This window comes from Taudactylus pleione, unplaced genomic scaffold (genome assembly GCF_031769625.1).
Source record: "Taudactylus pleione unplaced genomic scaffold, aTauple2 ptg000179l, whole genome shotgun sequence".
Classification (NCBI taxonomy): Eukaryota; Metazoa; Chordata; class Amphibia; order Anura; family Myobatrachidae; genus Taudactylus; species Taudactylus pleione.
Window position 1 is genome coordinate 1,405,390 of NW_028284581.1, and position 13,497 is coordinate 1,418,886.

At 50.2% G+C, this 13,497-nt stretch overlaps 1 pseudogene; it reads left to right on the top strand.

Moving 5' to 3' along the window:
• LOC148519864 (52 kDa repressor of the inhibitor of the protein kinase-like) overlaps positions 1 to 13,497 on the top strand; it is an 81,090-nt pseudogene that overhangs the window by 22,134 nt on the left and 45,459 nt on the right.

Genomic DNA, 13,497 nt, shown 5'->3' on the forward strand with positions numbered 1-13,497 from the left:
GGAGAAAGTTTGGTCCTCCATTTATGTTATATCGATTTGATATATACGTGCGGCTAAACACAGAAAATAATTTTTTTTTTGGTTTGGACTGGAGTGTACTTTGTGGGTTACAGCACCCTTTAACGGTCAAGCCAGCCGGCCCTTTACTTATGACACAGGCGCACTCTTGGCACTACTTTGTTGATGCACGTGCGGCTACTGCGCACACAATTCACAAACACAGAAAATAATTTTTTTTTGGTTTGGCCTGGAGTGTACTTTCGGGGGTTACAGCACCCTTTAACGGTCAAGCCAGCCGGCCCTTTACTTATGACACAGGCGCACGCTTGGCACTACTTTGTTGATGCACGTGCGGCTACTGCGCACACAATTCACAAACACAGAAAATAATTTTTTTTTTGGTTTGGACTGGAGTGTACTTGGGGGTTACAGCACCCTTTAACGGTCAAGCCAGCCGGCCCTTTACTTATGACACAGGCGCACGCTTGGCACTACTTTGTTGATGCACGTGCGACTACTGCGCACACAATTCACAAACACAGAAAATAATATTTTTTTTGGTTTGGACTGGAGTGTACTTTCGGGGGTTACAGCACCCTTAACGGTCAAGCCAGCCGGCCCTTTACTTATGACACAGGCGCACGCTTGGCACTACTTTGTTGATGCACGTGCGGCTACTGCGCACACAATTCACAAACACAGAAAATAATTTTTTTTTGGTTTGGACTGGAGTGTACTTTCGGGGGTTACAGCACCCTTAACGGTCAAGCCAGCCGGCCCTTTACTTATGACACAGGCGCACGCTTGGCACTACTTTGTTGATGCACGTGCGGCTACTGCGCACACAATTCACAAACACAGAAAATAATTTTTTTTTTGGTTTGGACTGGAGTGTACTTTCGGGGGTTACAGCACCCTTAACGGTCAAGCCAGCCGGCCCTTTACTTATGACACAGGCGCACTCTTGGCACTACTTTGTTGATGCACGTGCGGCTACTGCGCACACAATTCACAAACACAGAAAATAATTTTTTTTTGGTTAGGACTGGAGTGTACTTTCGGGGGTTACAGCACCCTTTAACGGTCAAGCCAGCCGGCCCTTTACTTATGACACAGGCGCACGCTTGGCACTACTTTGTTGATGCACGTGCGGCTACTGCGCACACAATTCACAAACACAGAAAATAATTTTTTTTTTGGTTTGGACTGGAGTGTACTTTCGGGGGTTACAGCACCCTTAACGGTCAAGCCAGCCGGCCCTTTACTTATGACACAGGCGCACGCTTGGCACTACTTTGTTGATGCACGTGCGGCTACTGCGCACACAATTCACAAACACAGAAAATAATTTTTTTTTTGGTTTGGACTGGAGTGTACTTGGGGGTTACAGCACCCTTTAACGGTCAAGCCAGCCGGCCCTTTACTTATGACACAGGCGCACGCTTGGCACTACTTTGTTGATGCACGTGCGACTACTGCGCACACAATTCACAAACACAGAAAATAATATTTTTTTGGGTTTGGACTGGAGTGTACTTTCGGGGGTTACAGCACCCTTAACGGTCAAGCCAGCCGGCCCTTTACTTATGACACAGGCGCACGCTTGGCACTACTTTGTTGATGCACGTGCGGCTACTGCGCACACAATTCACAAACACAGAAAATAATTTTTTTTTTGGTTTGGACTGGAGTGTACTTTCGGGGGTTACAGCACCCTTAACGGTCAAGCCAGCCGGCCCTTTACTTATGACACAGGCGCACGCTTGGCACTACTTTGTTGATGCACGTGCGGCTACTGCGCACACAATTCACAAACACAGAAAATAATTTTTTTTTTGGTTTGGACTGGAGTGTACTTGGGGGTTACAGCACCCTTTAACGGTCAAGCCAGCCGGCCCTTTACTTATGACACAGGCGCACGCTTGGCACTACTTTGTTGATGCACGTGCGACTACTGCGCACACAATTCACAAACACAGAAAATAATATTTTTTTTGGTTTGGACTGGAGTGTACTTTCGGGGGTTACAGCACCCTTAACGGTCAAGCCAGCCGGCCCTTTACTTATGACACAGGCGCACGCTTGGCACTACTTTGTTGATGCACGTGCGGCTACTGCGCACACAATTCACAAACACAGAAAATAATTTTTTTTTTGGTTTGGACTGGAGTGTACTTTCGGGGGTTACAGCACCCTTAACGGTCAAGCCAGCCGGCCCTTTACTTATGACACAGGCGCACTCTTGGCACTACTTTGTTGATGCACGTGCGGCTACTGCGCACACAATTCACAAACACAGAAAATAATTTTTTTTTGGTTAGGACTGGAGTGTACTTTCGGGGGTTACAGCACCCTTTAACGGTCAAGCCAGCCGGCCCTTTACTTATGACACAGGCGCACGCTTGGCACTACTTTGTTGATGCACGTGCGGCTACTGCGCACACAATTCACAAACACAGAAAATAATTTTTTTTTTGGTTTGGACTGGAGTGTACTTTCGGGGGTTACAGCACCCTTAACGGTCAAGCCAGCCGGCCCTTTACTTATGACACAGGCGCACGCTTGGCACTACTTTGTTGATGCACGTGCGGCTACTGCGCACACAATTCACAAACACAGAAAATAATTTTTTTTTTGGTTTGGACTGGAGTGTACTTGGGGGTTACAGCACCCTTTAACGGTCAAGCCAGCCGGCCCTTTACTTATGACACAGGCGCACGCTTGGCACTACTTTGTTGATGCACGTGCGACTACTGCGCACACAATTCACAAACACAGAAAATAATATTTTTTTGGGTTTGGACTGGAGTGTACTTTCGGGGGTTACAGCACCCTTAACGGTCAAGCCAGCCGGCCCTTTACTTATGACACAGGCGCACGCTTGGCACTACTTTGTTGATGCACGTGCGGCTACTGCGCACACAATTCACAAACACAGAAAATAATTTTTTTTTTGGTTTGGACTGGAGTGTACTTTCGGGGGTTACAGCACCCTTAACGGTCAAGCCAGCCGGCCCTTTACTTATGACACAGGCGCACGCTTGGCACTACTTTGTTGATGCACGTGCGGCTACTGCGCACACAATTCACAAACACAGAAAATAATTTTTTTTTTGGTTTGGACTGGAGTGTACTTGGGGGTTACAGCACCCTTTAACGGTCAAGCCAGCCGGCCCTTTACTTATGACACAGGCGCACGCTTGGCACTACTTTGTTGATGCACGTGCGACTACTGCGCACACAATTCACAAACACAGAAAATAATATTTTTTTTGGTTTGGACTGGAGTGTACTTTCGGGGGTTACAGCACCCTTAATGGTCAAGCCAGCCGGCCCTTTACTTATGACACAGGCGCACGCTTGGCACTACTTTGTTGATGCACGTGCGGCTACTGCGCACACAATTCACAAACACAGAAAATAATTTTTTTTTGGTTTGGACTGGAGTGTACTTTCGGGGGTTACAGCACCCTTAACGGTCAAGCCAGCCGGCCCTTTACTTATGACACAGGCGCACGCTTGGCACTACTTTGTTGATGCACGTGCGGCTACTGCGCACACAATTCACAAACACAGAAAATAATTTTTTTTTTGGTTTGGACTGGAGTGTACTTTCGGGGGTTACAGCACCCTTAACGGTCAAGCCAGCCGGCCCTTTACTTATGACACAGGCGCACTCTTGGCACTACTTTGTTGATGCACGTGCGGCTACTGCGCACACAATTCACAAACACAGAAAATAATTTTTTTTTGGTTAGGACTGGAGTGTACTTTCGGGGGTTACAGCACCCTTTAACGGTCAAGCCAGCCGGCCCTTTACTTATGACACAGGCGCACGCTTGGCACTACTTTGTTGATGCACGTGCGGCTACTGCGCACACAATTCACAAACACAGAAAATAATTTTTTTTTTGGTTTGGACTGGAGTGTACTTTCGGGGGTTACAGCACCCTTAACGGTCAAGCCAGCCGGCCCTTTACTTATGACACAGGCGCACGCTTGGCACTACTTTGTTGATGCACGTGCGGCTACTGCGCACACAATTCACAAACACAGAAAATAATTTTTTTTTTGGTTTGGACTGGAGTGTACTTGGGGGTTACAGCACCCTTTAACGGTCAAGCCAGCCGGCCCTTTACTTATGACACAGGCGCACGCTTGGCACTACTTTGTTGATGCACGTGCGACTACTGCGCACACAATTCACAAACACAGAAAATAATATTTTTTTTGGTTTGGACTGGAGTGTACTTTCGGGGGTTACAGCACCCTTAACGGTCAAGCCAGCCGGCCCTTTACTTATGACACAGGCGCACGCTTGGCACTACTTTGTTGATGCACGTGCGGCTACTGCGCACACAATTCACAAACACAGAAAATAATTTTTTTTTTGGTTTGGACTGGAGTGTACTTTCGGGGGTTACAGCACCCTTAACGGTCAAGCCAGCCGGCCCTTTACTTATGACACAGGCGCACGCTTGGCACTACTTTGTTGATGCACGTGCGACTACTGCGCACACAATTCACAAACACAGAAAATAATATTTTTTTTGGTTTGGACTGGAGTGTACTTTCGGGGGTTACAGCACCCTTAACGGTCAAGCCAGCCGGCCCTTTACTTATGACACAGGCGCACGCTTGGCACTACTTTGTTGATGCACGTGCGGCTACTGCGCACACAATTCACAAACACAGAAAATAATTTTTTTTTTGGTTTGGACTGGAGTGTACTTTCGGGGGTTACAGCACCCTTAACGGTCAAGCCAGCCGGCCCTTTACTTATGACACAGGCGCACGCTTGGCACTACTTTGTTGATGCACGTGCGGCTACTGCGCACACAATTCACAAACACAGAAAATAATTTTTTTTTTGGTTTGGACTGGAGTGTACTTTCGGGGGTTACAGCACCCTTAACGGTCAAGCCAGCCGGCCCTTTACTTATGACACAGGCGCACGCTTGGCACTACTTTGTTGATGCACGTGCGGCTACTGCGCACACAATTCACAAACACAGAAAATATATTATTTTTTTAGCACTTGGGGGGAGCACCCCTGATGGACAGAGCACCCCCTGGACAACACTACAGCACTCCTTTAGGACTGGGACACTGCACAGGACTTTGGAGTGGACACAGCCCCTATGGAGAACTGACTGCACAACACAGTCCAGCCAGCCCCTATGGACTTTGAAGTAGTGGACACAGCCCCTATTAACAACAGCAGCACAGCACAACACAGCCAGCCCCTATGGACTTTGAAGTAGTGGACAACAGCAGCACTACACTACACTACACTACACAGCCCTAACTCCCACCCTCCCTCTTCACTGTCCACAGCCGAGTGAGAAAATGGCGCCGACGTGTGTACCTTATATAGGATCCAAAACCCGCGAGACTCGGAAGGCGGGAAGATGACGTTTTGCCTCGATTTCAGATCCGAGTCAGGCGGGAAAAGTCGAGCCTGACTCGGATCGGACTCGGATCGGGGGGGCTCGGGGGGGTTCGGATTTCAGAAATCCGAACCCGCTCACCCCTAGTTCTAACATATCTTTACTTATTTCTACTTCAGGGTCCATAGGGTATCCACAGTATATCTTGGGGTATAGGTGTGACGTCAGTCATCGGGCACCATAGAGTTAAGCTTTCCGCCTCCCAGGATGCACTAGGGTCCCCCTCCTATACCCCGCCCCCAAGCCAAGGCATCCCAGTTTAGTTTGGTGCCCGTCCGGAGTCGGGTGCACCTGTTGGAGTGGGGGCTAAGAAGAGCCCCTGAAGTTTTCTGCATGCACCTGTGGCTGCACATCTGGAAGTACAGCATGGACAGTCAGTCCTGACGTCCATGCTGTCTTCCCTACACCCCCGCCGGTACCAGAACGCCGGTACCGATCCGGGGATGCTGGTGTGCATCTGGGGTCACAGCTAGCGGTGACCCCAGATGTTCCGGACCATGGCCGGAATCAAGGAGGACAGCAAGGTAAGCAGCGGTGTCCCACGGTGGGTCCCCGCTGTTACATGGTCCAGAGTCCCCAGGCAGGGGGCTCCCTGGGAACTGGCTGCAAAGTGGAGCCAGGTATATAACCTGCGTTTCCACTACCCCCCTGGGACAGCGGACCGCCGCAGAGCGGTAGCGCTGTGGCGTCCCGGGGGTTAAATGCATGCCAGGGGAGTGCGCCTTCCCTGTCTCACAGCCGGCGCCTCCCCCGCTGCACACAGCCCTCTCTGCAACACGCCGACTGGCCCTGTGGCAGCTCTCCTCCCCCAGGCCAGCCTCCTCTATGCTCCTCGGTGGCCATCTTTCCTAACGCATGGTGAACGCTGCTGGAAGTCTGGACGGAGGCATCGTGGTCTGGGTCCCCCCGCATACCTCTCCTCCGCTGTGGTCAGGTCTGTGTATGCAGTGCTGTGTCCTACCAGACTCTGTGTCTGTGTAGTTGATTTATCAGCGCTGGTTAGTGCAGGAATTGAGTTTCTTTGCATTGTATGTGACTGTGCTAGCGCTGCTGCCTGTACTTTCCTTTCTGACTGTCAGCCTTATTACTGTCCCTGTTCTTTCTGCTAAAGCCCTTGCGGTGCGGTGCTGCAGGGTGGTCTCTCGCCTTTTTAAAACAATTGGTGAGAGGGGTCACATACTACCATCATGTCTGAAAGTGACTTTCCTCTCCGGCTACAGTGTACTACGTGTAAAGTACCTTTAGCGGAGGGGGAGGGTAGCGCAGAGGGCCTCTGCCGGCAGTGTTTGTCAATGGCGCGACCTATTATGGTTACAGCACCGGTACAGGAGCCGCTCTGGGCTTGTTTCGCTCAGGCGCTTACAACCATAGTGGGCCAGTTAGCTCCGCAGCCCGCGTTTACGCAGATGGGTTTGTCCCAGCATTCAGTGGTGCCGTCACCCATGCAGGGTTTCCCAAGACAATTGGTGGTACCCTGCAGTCTCCCTATTTCCCCTCTCCCGGTTTCTCAGGAGCCGGCGTGGGTTAACTCCCTGACGAGTTCTGTACAGCTCTTGTCGGATGTGTTGCAAATGGAGTCTGTGATGCAGCCACATAAACGGCCGGTGGCGTCTCTGTCGGCTCCTTATGAGGATGACGAAGGGACGTCTGATGATGGGGAGATTCTGGATCATTACTATCAGGAACCTCTCCATACTAAGGACGCTGATGCTAGGTCCAAGGTGTATATTCCTGGACTTATTCGGGCAGTCCGCACAGCCTTGGTGATTGAGGACGAAGTTCCCCCAGCGGCTAAATCCAAGTATGCCCTTTTTAAGGATGTGAAGGGTGACGCCACAGTCTTTCCTCTTTCGGGTCAGTTGGTGGACCATTTAGAGGAGGCGTGGAAACAGCCTGGCAAGCGATACCAGCCGCAGAGGCGTCTGGCGGTGGCTTATCCATTTGCGGATAATTATTGTGCTAAGTGGGAATCCCCTCCACAGGTGGATTCTCATGTGACACGTCTTGTCCATAGTGCCACATTACCGATGCCATCCATGTCCTCCCTTAAGGATTCTACGGACCGCAAGGTGGAGATCTGCCTGAAGTCCGCTTATTCCCTTGCGGGCAGCGCGGCCGGCTATGGCCATTTGCTGGGTTGCCAGAGCTATGGAGCGCTGGGCGGATTCGTTGGAGGTGTCCTTCGATTCCGACTGTCCGGCTGAGCAGGCGGAGTTGATTGGTAATCTCCGTGATTCGGCCACTTATATCAACGAGGCGGCCTTAGACATTAGTACCCTGGTGTCTCGAATTTCTTCAGCAGCGGTGGCTGCTCATCGCACCTTGTGGTTGCGATCCTGGAAAGCGGACGCTGATTCCAAAAAGGGTTTGGAGGCGTTGCCCTTTAACGGAGAAGTTCTCTTCGGTCCAGATCTGGACAAGATTGTAGCCACACTGGCGGCAGCCAAATCGGCATGTCTCCCATCGGCCGCTGTCCCTTCTGGTTCAGGACCATCGTCCTTTCGGTCTTATAGGGCCCAGGGCAGGCCCACACCACAGTCTTTTCCCCGACAGGCTGGTCCCAAGAAATTGGCCAAGCCCCGGAAGCAGGCCTGGAGTACCAGACGTCCGGCCCCTAAGCCAGATGACAAGCCTGCGGCCTGACGGTCCGGACCTCCCTTTGGGGAATTCCAAAGTGGGAGGCCACCTGCTGCAGTTCTCCCGGTGTTGGTTGGTCACCACGACAGACAGTTGGGTTCTCGAGATGGTCTCCCATGGGTATGCCCTCTCTTTCCGGCACAGACCCCCGGCTCGATTTTTCACCCGGGTCTACCATCAGACCGGAACAAGGCCACGGAGCTGTGGAAGGTCTTGCACACTATCCTCCAGGCTGGAGTTATAGTGCCTGTTCCATTCTCCCAGAGGGGCCAGGGTCTCTATTCCAATCTCTTTTTCGTGCAGAAACCCAATAGGTCGTATCGCCCGATTCTCAACCTCAAAGCTCTCAACAAGTCTTTGCGGGTGCCGAAGTTTTGGATGGAGAACCTACGGTCCATCATTCTGGCGCTGGAATCTGGGGACTACATGGTGTCATTGGACATACAGGACGCTTACCTGCATGTCCCTATTCTTTTGCACCATCAACAGTTCCTCAGGTTTGCAATCCGCAGCGACCACTTTCAGTTTCGGGCGTTGCCTTTTGGCCAGGCGACAGCACCGCGTGTGTTCACCAAGGTGATGGCGGTCATGGCGGCTTCTCTGCGGCTGCAGGGAGTCCGCATGTTGCCGTACTTGGACGACCTTTTATTAGTGGCAGGATCTCCGGAGCTCCTTCTGCGGCACTTGGACCTGACCATTGCGCTACTGCAACGGCACGGCTGGTTAATAAATTGGCAGAAGTCCACTCTAATCCCGTCTCGGCGGATTCTGCACCTCGGAGCCTTATTGGACTCGGGACAGCAAAGGATCTTTGTGACGGGGGAAAAGATCTCTGCTTTACAGTCGAGGGTGCGCAGTTGTCAGCACAGTCGCCGGGTGTCTCTCCACTCGGCGATGAGGTTACTGGGCTCCATGGTGTCGGTGTTCGACATGGTGGAATATGCCCATGGTGGAATATGCTCCAGACCTCTGCAGCATCTGATCCTGTCCAAGTGGAATGGGCTGCCTCAGTCTCTAAAATCCCAGACGGTAGTGCTCACCCCGGAGGTTCGCCTGTCCCTTGCCTGGAGGTTGCAGATGACCCATCTCAACAAGGGACGTCCATTCTGGGTACCAAATTGGGTCCTGTTGACAACGGACGCCAGTCTTCGGGGCTGGGGAGCATCTTCGGGTCCACACTTGTTCCAGGGCAGGTGGACGCCGACAGAAGCGGAGCTTCCAATAAATATCTTGGAACTCCGAGCGGTCTTAATTGCCCTCCAGCAGGCACATCGGGTTCTCCAGGGTCGCCCAGTGCAGGTCCAGTTGGACAACGCTACCACTGTGGCCTACATAAACCGGCAAGGAGGAACCCGAAGTCGGGCGGCTCTCGTAGAGGTGTCTCGGATCCTGGCATGGGCGGAGCACAATCTTCCAGCCATATCAGCTGTCTTCATCCCGGGAGTGCTAAATTGGGAGGCGGACTTTCTCAGTCGCCAGGATGTTCATCCAGGGGAATGGTCCCTGCACCCGGACGTTTTTCAACTTCTGGTGGACAAGTGGGGTCTTCCAGAGATCGACCTCATGGCGTCCCAGCACAACAACAAGTTGCCGGTGTACGGGTCTCGCACAAAAGACGAAAAGGCGTCTCTGGTGGATGCTCTGTCCGTCCGGTGGACGTTCCGGTTCGCTTACCTGTTTCCTACGGTTTCCCTTCTTCCACGAGTAATCCGGAAATTCAAACAGGAAGGAGGGACGCTCCTGTTGATAGCTCCCGCGTGGCCCAGACGACACTGGTTCTCAGACCTTCAGGGTCTGTCCGTGGACAGTCCTCTGCGGTTGCCACTATGACTGGACCTTCTGTCGCAGGGTCCTTGTCTTCACCCGGACCTGACTCGGCTGTCTTTCACGGCGTGGCTGTTGAGACAGCCATGTTATGGTCCAGGGGGTTTTCCAGCTCTGTAGTGCTTACCATGTTACGAGCTCAGAAACCGTCTTCCGCGAGGATATATCATCGCGTGTGGCATACGTTCTTCCAGTGGTGTTGACCGAGAGGTTATGCACCGCGGGAGTTTCGTCTGTCTCGGATACTCGCCTTCCTACAAGCGGGACTAGATCATGGGCTTCGCCTTGCTTCTTTGAAGGTTCAGGTTTCGGCCCTGTATGTCTGGTTTCACCGTAGGATTGCTACAATCCCGGATGTCCGCACCTTTATGCAAGGTGTTCTCCGCATTCAGCCACCCTTTGTTCCACCTGTGGCGCCTTGGGATTTGGCTGTGGTCCTGAGGGCTCTCCAGGGACCGCCGTTTGAACCACTGGGCTCAGTGGATCTTAAATGGCTAACAGCTAAGACTGTTTTCCTTCTGGCCATAGCTTCGGCCAGACGTGTTTCTGATTTAGGGGCTCTTTCTTGTAGACCCCCTTTCTTGATTTTTCATGGGAACAGGGCAGTGCTCCGCACTCGGCCTGAATTTCTTCCCAAAGTTGTTTCCCAGTTTCATGTTAACGAGGAAATAGTTGTTCTGGCCTTTAACTCACCTGGCCTTTCAGTGAGTGAGGCCACTTTGGATGTTGTGCGGGCCTTAAGGACTTATGTTGACCGCACTTCGTCGTTTAGGAAGTCGGACGCCTTGTTTGTCCTCTATGGCTTCTGTAAAAAGGGTTGGCCTGCTTCAAAGCAAACTTTGTCAGCCTGGATCCGTATGGCTATTTCTGAAGCTTATCTTCATGAAGGTCTGCCGGTTCATCCTTCTCTGAAGGCTCATTCCACTAGGTCTGTGGGTCCTTCATGTGCAGCTCGACGTGGTGCCTCTGCAGTCCAGATCTGCAAGGCTGCTACGTGGTCCTCTGTCCATACCTTCGTGAGGTATTACAGGTTTCACACCTTCACCTCGGGGAATTCTTCCTTCGGGCGGCGGATTCTCCCCTCAGCACAGGAGCGTCCCCACCCTTAAAGGATACTGCTTTGTGACATCCCCAAGGTATCCTGTGGATACCCTATGGACCCTGAAGTAGAAAATATGAGATATGGTAAGAACTTACCTTTGTTATCTCTATTTCTATGAAGTCCATAGGGTTCCACAGGACTCCCGCCCTGTCGCACCTATGCTGCAGATGGGCTTTGCTCTGGTCACCGGTTTTTCCGTCTCCCTCTGGTGAGAATGTGATTCTTGTGTGTATCCAGATCTTTTTTCTCTCTCTTCCATCTCCTCCTCCGGCCTATGGCTTGGTACAAAACTGAGATGCCTTGGCTCGGGGGCGGGGTATAGGAGGGGGACCATAGTGCATCCTGGGAGGCTGAAAGCTTAACTCTATGGTGCCCGATGACTGACGTCACACCTATACCCCAAGATATCCTGTGGAACCCTATGGACTTCGTAGAAATAGAGATAACAAAGGTAAGTTCTTACCATATCTCATATTTTTAGAGTTTTAACATAAAGTTTATAGGATATGTTCGAATTGCTATCCACCAGCCAGACATTTCTACTTGCCAGCAGATGCATGGCACATTCCATAAGATTTCCCCTCATTCCCATCAGCGCTCCCCACATTTCTAATAAATGCCTTTTACATGCCATAACATTCACATACTCATTTTATTTGCCCATGAGACATCCTCACATGCCAGAAGACTCTGATAGAGTAAGCATCAATAGAATGATGGAGGATTGCTTTAATGGGATGTAGTTAGAATACCGACACATGGCAAACTGGCTGATGGAATTCCAGTGTCGAAATTCCGATTTAGGACTAAAGATAGGTATCTAAATAAATACCCAACACCTATCTTTAGCCCAATGAAGGAATCCCGACAGATGGCTTCCCGAACAAAAGTAAGTGGGGACAGGGTAAGTGTAAGCCGGGGAAGGTTGCGGAGGGTTAGGTTTAGGCAGCCCAGAGGGAACTTAGGGTTAGGCACCCACCGGGGAGGTTTAGGGTTAGGCTAGGGGAAGGGGGGGTTAGGGTTAGGCACTACAAGGGGGAGGTTAGGGTTAGGCACCGCCCATGAGGGTTAGGCTTAGGGTGTGAGAAGGGGGGGTAGGTTTAGACACCCCAGGGGGGACTTAGGGTTAGGCATTACTAAGGGAGAGTTAGGGGGGGAGAGGGGTAGGGATAGGATACTTACCAAAGGCATTGGGATTCTGCTTCTTTGGGCTTCCGGCGTTGGCAATTCAGCCGCCGGTATTTCATACCCAACCCCTTTAATGACCATTTACAACTTAGTAATTTACACAGTCCCTTTGAATACTGGGAGGAAAAAAGGCAATTTGGAGACCATTGTACAACTAGCTATGGTGTACTTAAACTGTCCACCTTCCAATGTGTACTCGCAAATAGTGTTTAGCACAGCCGAGAATCTTATAAGTGATCGGTGTAGGAGACTACTTCCAGAAAATGTGGAAAAACTGATGTTCATCGAAATTATCTACAAATTTTATGCAGAATACCTTTGCCACCAATTACAAATAGATACTATAATTGTGGATTCAAGTGGGGATGAGCCAATATTGTGTGATGATGATATTATCAACAGTGTTGAGGCTGATGATTAAGATGATGACATCTTCAACTTTGAGGATGAACACCTTAGCCTTAAGCCCACTGGTAGCTTAGTTTAACCAAAGTACCAAAATGTTTTCTTTTGTGGGAGCCCAAACAACCCAAGCACTTTAGCCACAAAAGTGTCAGTCTCTGTTGCTTAGAGTGCTTGGTTTGTTAAACTTTGCATGTCCTTTTTCATATACAACATAAGGGTGGGCTGGAGGGCCCAAGGACAATTCCATGGACAATTTTATGGACTTTCCCCAACTATTGCTGTATTGGTGTAAAGACTTCTAGCCGGTTATTCCATCTCTTTTTACCAGTACTGGCCTGAGGCCTATGATTTGCTGGTTGGAGAAGTTTGTTATTATTACAGTATATTTTCTACTAGGCTGTTACTCTGGCTTGAATCACCTGTTTTGGCCTGAGTCCTGTGATTTGTTATTTGGATTCACTTTTTCATTTGAAAACTCACATTTGGAAGCTTGTTTCAAGTTTTCAATATTTTTTTTCTTATAGTACTAAATGCTTTACCTTCCATTACATAATCCACCTCCAATCACCTTTATTGGCCTCGGGCCTGTGATTTGCTGTTTGGAGAAAGTATGATGGTGATCTAGTTTTGTACTAGACTCTACTCTAGCAGCAATCACCTCTACTGGATTGAGGACTATGATTTGCTGTTTGCAGATTGGTTTAAAATAATATATTATCTACTAGGCTTTTACTTCTTGATTATTGAAAACATTCTGTAGAGTTGTAACATTTATTAATCTGCCATCATGTCTGCCACTGCGGTACCACTATGTTTCATAGATTTGCTATATTCTTTTATTTAAAGTGCCATGTGTTTGTGCCTTTGCACTGTCACTTACTGTTGAAAACA